Genomic DNA, 5,365 nt, shown 5'->3' on the forward strand with positions numbered 1-5,365 from the left:
GCGTTGCCGGGGCAACCAGGCCGGCGTCGGTTGAGGCTTCCTCTCCCCCCGCCCCTCCAAGCCCCGCCCCCTGCCGGAGCAGCCGGAAGTCCGTCAGGTGCAGCTCTGGCCAGAAACCCCTCCGTTGCTTTTATCTGTTTTGGAAAAGACTTTAAGATTTTTCCCTGCAATCAAGTGATCTATCTATCTATAAATAAAATGAAATAAATCAGTAATAATAAGGAAAAAAAGAAAAAAGGTGGGCGAAACAGTACAAAACAAGAACCAGGAAACAAACCACGCTTCACAGCCATTACCTCATAATTGTTGTGATATTATTATTATTATTATTATTATTATTATTATTATTACACTACTACTACTTATTACAGCAGTTTCAACTAATTTTGTGTCATTGATTTTAATGGGATTTTCTTTGGATTTAAGTGGTGTTAAAATAATATCTTTACCACCTTTCTGCATCGAAACAGAACGCGCTTGCAGCAAAGGTTTAAAATCAAACCAACAGGGAAGCCGCCTGATGCAGCCTCACATCAGTTCTCCATGTTGCTCAGCATCACCATCACTGGCTGGCAGCAGATGTTGCTCCAGGGTTTCAAACAGGAGAAATCCCCAGCCCTCCCTGGACTGAAGCTGGGACCTTCTGCACACAAAGCATGCGCTCTGCCAAGGAGCCATGGCCCAAATAAATAGAGTGGTCTAATCCCACCGCATAGAGAGGCTCTGTTTCCCCATTATGACTAATAGCCCTATTTAATCTCTTGTTGGAAGCTGCCCAGAGTGGCTGGGGAAACCTAGACAGATGGGCGGGGTATAAGTAATAAATTATGATTATGATTATTTAGCCACATATTTGTCAAGATTGCATTTCTATTGAAAAACTAGTAGTCATTTTGTTCAATTAATTCTTGCTGAAGTGGCACGTCCTTCAGTATCTGAAAAAGAAACGGATAAACTTAATTGCAACTGGGTTGTATCCAATGTTAATTCTATTCAGAGTACTGTAGACCCATTAAAAATAATGGGCGTGTCTAACTTAGGTCTATTAACATCAGTGGGTCTACTCTGAGTGTAGCTTGTTTCTTTGAACAATTTATATACTGTTTAGCATCATGGTTCCTAAGTGACGTACAGTAAAGTTACAAAAGAGACAAAATCAGATAAATTTAATAAATGCCTACTGATTATTTTTTTTAAAAAAACAAACTTTGTTGAGTTAAGGATTACCCATGGATTGTAATTTGTCAAAGTAAAATAATTATTTTTAATATTTAAAAATATAATATAAAAACTTTATTTTTGAACAATTTCATATTTTTTTAAACAAAAGTAAAGAACGTAAAGTAAAGTAATAACGAACCAATTACCAAAAGTGGAGATAATGGAAAGATATAAATGAGCAAAAGAGGCAGATACGTTGTGGTGGTTATCGTTTTTTATATGCCACTTAATTGCTAAGGTAGCTTCTAAGCAGTTGATGAGTATAAAACCAATTATAAAAAGCACATATAATTAAAATGCACATTAAAACAATTTCATAAAAACATTAAAATAAGCACCCATAATTAAATTGTAAAATATAGGCAGGAAAAGAAAACAGTCAATGTAAAACAAAAAAACATTCAAGTTTCATAAATGCCTCTCCCTCTAAAGAAATAAAGAACAAAGCCTCACCACCTCTCTACTAAAAGCCTTTGCTGATTCAACAAAAATTAAAAATGGAAATCATTTCCACAAGAAATTGCTTGAACGGAAAGGACTGTAATTTGTCAAAAGTATTTGAAGCTCCGCCCAGTGTGATGAAATTTTATCTGCAACTAACATTTCCCACCCCCTTCATGGATCACTGCCTTGCCATGGCGAAGGGGCTTGAATAACTCAGAGAAGCTATGAGCTATGCCGTGCAGGGCCACCCAAGATGGACAGGTCATAGTGGAGAGTTTTGACCAAACGTGATCCACCTGGAGCAGGAACCGGCAAGCCACTCCAGTATCCCTGCCAAGAAAACTCCATGGACAAAGGCAACAGTCATATAAAAGTTATGACGCTGGAAGATGAGCCCCTCAGGTCGGAAGGCGTCCAACATGCTACTGAGGAAGAGCAGAGGACAAGTACAAGTAGATTCAGAGCTGATGAAGCGGCTGGGCCAAAGCCGAAAGTACGCTCAGTTGCGGATAAGCCTGGAAATGAAAGGAAAGTCCAATGCTGTAAAGAAAAATATTGCATAGGAACCTGGAATGTAAGAACCATGAACCTTGGTAAGTTGGATGTGGTCAAAAATGAGATGGCAAGAATAAATACTGACATCCTGGGCATCAGTAAACTAAAATGCACGGGAATGGGCAAATTCAGTTCGGATGACCATCATATCTACTACTGTGGGCAAGAATCCCATAAAAGAAATGGAGTGGCCCTCATAGTCAACAAAAGAGTGGCAAAAGCTGTATTGGGATGCAATCTCAAAAACGATAGAATGATCTCGATACGAATCCAAGGCAGACCTTTTAACATCACAGTAATCCAAGTTTATGCACCAACCACTGGTGCTGAAGAAACTGAAATTGACCAATTCTATGAAGACTTACAACACCTTATAGAAGTGATACCAAAGAAGGATGTTCTTTTCATCATAGGGGATTGGAATGCTAAAGTAGGGAATCAAGAGATAAAAGGAACAACTTGCAGGTTTGGCCTTGGGGATCAAAACGAAGCAGGGCAAAGGCTAATAGAGTTCTGCCAAGAGAACAAGCTGGTCATCACAAACACTCTTTTCCAACAACACAAGAGACAACTCTACACATGGACATCACCAGATGGGCAGCATCAAAATCAGATTGATTATATTCTCTGCAGCCAAAGATGGAGAAGCTCTATACAGTCAGCAAAAACAAGACCTGGAGCTGACTGTGGCTCAGATCATCAGCTTCTTATAGCAAAATTCAAGCTCAAACTGAAGAAAGTAGGAAAAACCACTGGGCCGATAAGATACAATCTAAATCAAATCCCTTATGAATACACAGTGGAAGTGAGGAACAGGTTTAAGGATTTAGATTTGCTGGACAGAGTGCCTGAAGAACTATGGATGGAGGCTCGCAACATTATACAGGAGGCAGCAACGAAAACCATCCCAATGAAAAGGAAATGCAAGAAAGCAAAGTGGCTGTCCAACGAGGCCTTACAAATAGCGAGGGAGAGAAGGCAAGCAAAATGTGAGGGAGATAGTGAAAGATACAGGAAATTGAATGCAGATTTCCAAAAAATAGCAAGGAGAGACAAGAAGGCCTTCTTAAACGAGCAATGCAAAGAAATAGAGGAAAACAACAGAATGGGAAGAACCAGAGATCTGTTCAAGAAAATTGGAGATATGAAAGGAACATTTCGTACAAAGATTACCATAATAAAGGACAAAAGTGGTAAGGACCTAACAGAAGCAGAAGACACCAGGAAGAGGTGGCAAGAATACACAGAGGAATTATACCAGAAAGATATGGATGGCTCGTACACCCCAGGTAGTGTGGTTGCTGAGCTTGAGCCAGACATCCTGGAGAGTGAAGTCAAATGGGCCTTAGAAAGCACTGCAAATAACAAGGCCAGTGGAAGTGATGGTATTCCAGCTGAACTATTTAAAATTTTAAAAGATGATGCTGTTAAGGTGCTACACTCAATATGCCAGCAAGTTTGGAAAACTCAGCAGTGGCCAGAGGATTGGAGAAGATCAGTCTACATCCCAATCCCAAAGAAGGGCAGTGCCAAAGAATGCTCCAACTACCGCACAATTGCACTCATTTCACATGCTAGCAAGGTTATGCTTAAAATTCTACAAGGTAGGCTCAAGCAGTATGTGGAACGAGAACTCCCAGAAGTGCAAGCTGGATTTAGAAGAGGCAGAGGAACCAGAGACCAAATTGCAAACATGCACTGGATTATGGAGAAAGCTAGAGAGTTCCGGAAAAACATCTACTTCTGCTTCATTGACTATGCAAAAGCCTTTGACTGTGTCGACCACAGCAAACTATGGCAAGTTCTTAAAGAAATGGGAGTGCCTGATCACCTCACCTGTCTCCTGAGAAATCTCTGTGTGGGACAAGAAGCTACAGTTAGAACTGGATATGGAACAACTGATTGGTTCAAAATTGGGAAAGGAGTACGGCAAGGCTGTATATTGTCTCCCTGCTTATTTAACTTATATGCAGAATTCATCATGCGAAAGGCTGGGCTGGATGAATCCCTAGCCGGAATTAAGATTGCCGGAAGAAATATCAACAATCTCAGATATGCAGATAACACAACCTTGATGGCAGAAAGTGAAGAGGAATTAAAGAACCTTTTAATGAGGGTGAAAGAGGAGAGCGCAAAATATGGTCTGAAGCTCAACATCAAAAAAACGTAGATCATGGCCACTGGTCCCATCACCTCCTGACAAATAGAAGGGGAAGAAATGGAGGCAGTGAGAGATTTTACTTTCTTGGGCTCCATGATCACTGCAGATGGTGACAGCAGCCACGAAATTAAAAGACGCCTGCTTCTTAGGAGAAAAGCAATGACAAACCTAGACAGCATCTTGAAAAGCAGAGACATCACCTTGCCAACAAAGGTCCGTATAGTAAAAGCTATGGTTTTCCCAGTAGTGATGGATGGAAGTGAGAGCTGGACCATCAAGAAGGCTGATCGCCAAAGAATTGATGCTTTTGAATCATGGTGCTGAAGGAGACTCTTGAGGGTCCCATGGACTGCAAGAAGATCAAACCTATGCATTCTTAAGGAAATCAGCCCTGAGTGCTCACTGGAAGGACGGATCGTGAAGCTGAGGCTTTCATGAGAAGAAAAGACTCCCTGGAAAAGTCCCTGATGTTGGGAAAGATGGAGGGCACAAGGAGAAGGGGACAACAGAGGATGAGATGGTTGGACAGTGTTCTTGAAGGTACCAGCATGAGTTTGACCAAACTGCGGGAGGCAGTGGAAGACAGAAGTGCCTGGCGTGCTCTGGTCCAGGGGGTCACGAAGAGTCAGACACGACTAAACGACTAAACAACAACAACATTTTCCACGGTCTGACACTCACTCACTGAATAGGGGGAGAGCTGGGATTTTGTAGCTCTTGAGCATAATAGACTGTTTCCTTCTGATCTGTGTATAGGGTCAGCATCAGGCAAAACAATCCTGCAGATTTTCTCGGTACATTCTGAGTGGACACTCAGCCTGGAGGGGGGGGGGGAAAGGCCAAAAGGCACCCTAATTGCATTGTTTTAGGTGCTTGCTGAAAACTTTTGTTTTGCCAAGCCAGCCCACACATATAATTTAGTGTTGTAGTTCTGTTTTTAAAGTTTTGTTGATTTTTATCTCTTGTTTTAATGAAGATGGTTGT

Source organism: Podarcis filfolensis (assembly GCF_964270895.1).
Source record: "Podarcis filfolensis genome assembly, chromosome: 16".
NCBI classification, from domain to species: Eukaryota; Metazoa; Chordata; class Lepidosauria; order Squamata; family Lacertidae; genus Podarcis; species Podarcis filfolensis.